At 40.4% G+C, this 359-nt stretch overlaps 1 protein-coding gene across 1 annotated transcript in view; it reads left to right on the top strand.

Annotated features, from left to right (window-relative positions):
- Positions 1-359, top strand: part of LOC112065011 (paired immunoglobulin-like type 2 receptor alpha) — a 23,252-nt gene that overhangs the window by 9,120 nt on the left and 13,773 nt on the right. The gene's annotated exons all lie outside the window — the stretch shown is intronic.

The following is a 359-nucleotide window of genomic DNA, read 5'->3' as shown; positions in this document are numbered from 1 at the left end:
CAAAGTACCGAGCTGATCTCCCTGTGCTATGCTGCTGCTTCCCACTAGCTATCTGTTTTACATTTGGTAGTGTATATATGTCCATGCCACTCTCTCACTTCGTCACAGCTTACCCTTCCCCCTCCCCATGTCCTCCAGTCCATTCTCTATATCTGCGTCTTTATTCCTGTCCTACCCCTAGGTTCTTCAGAACCTTTTTTTTTTTTAAGATTCCATATATAGGTGTTAGCATATGGTATTTGTTTTTCTCTTTCTGACTTACCTCACTCTATATGACAGTCTCTAGGTCCATCCACCTCACTACAAATAACTGTTTCATTTCTTTTTATGACTGAGTAATAGTCCATTGTATATATGTG

The sequence above is a fragment of the Physeter macrocephalus genome, chromosome 14 (assembly GCF_002837175.3).
Source record: "Physeter macrocephalus isolate SW-GA chromosome 14, ASM283717v5, whole genome shotgun sequence".
Lineage (NCBI taxonomy): Eukaryota > Metazoa > Chordata > Mammalia > Artiodactyla > Physeteridae > Physeter > Physeter macrocephalus.
This window is presented reverse-complemented; position numbering and strand designations above follow the sequence as displayed.